Raw genomic sequence first — 627 nt, forward strand, 5'->3', positions numbered from 1 at the left:
AAATGCGCCAAAAAAAACCCAAAATGACCCCAAAATGAGCCCCAAATGAGCCCAATTCTGCTGAGTTCATCCAGACCCCAAAATGACCCCAAATGAGCCCAAAAATGACCCCCAATTCTGCTGAGCTCATCAAGAGCCCAAAATTACCCTAAAAAGACCCAAAAACCCCAAAATGACCCCAAAAAAGACCCAAAAAGCCCCAAAATGACCCCCAAAAAACCCCAAATGACCCCAATTCTGCTGAATTCATCCAGACCCCAAAATGACCCCCAAAAAACCCCAAAATGACCCCAATTACTAGCTGAGCTCATCAAGACCCCAAACTGACCCAAAATGACCCCAAAAAGACCCAAAAACCCCAAAATGACCCCAAAAAGACCCAAAAAGCCCCAAAATGACCCCAAAAAAGACCCAAAAAGCCCCAGAATGACCCCCAAAAAACCCCAAATGACCCCAATTCTGCTGAGCTCATCAAGACCCCAAACTGACCCAAAAATGACCCCAAAAAGACCCAAAAAGCCCCACAAATGACCCCAATTTGGCTGAGTTCATCCAGATGCCCAAAATGACCCCAAAAAGACCCAAAAAAACCCAAATGACCCCAATTCTGCTGAGCTCATCCAGATC

Source organism: Meleagris gallopavo, unplaced genomic scaffold (assembly GCF_000146605.3).
Source record: "Meleagris gallopavo isolate NT-WF06-2002-E0010 breed Aviagen turkey brand Nicholas breeding stock unplaced genomic scaffold, Turkey_5.1 ChrUn_random_7180001956577, whole genome shotgun sequence".
In the NCBI taxonomy this organism is placed as follows: domain Eukaryota; kingdom Metazoa; phylum Chordata; class Aves; order Galliformes; family Phasianidae; genus Meleagris; species Meleagris gallopavo.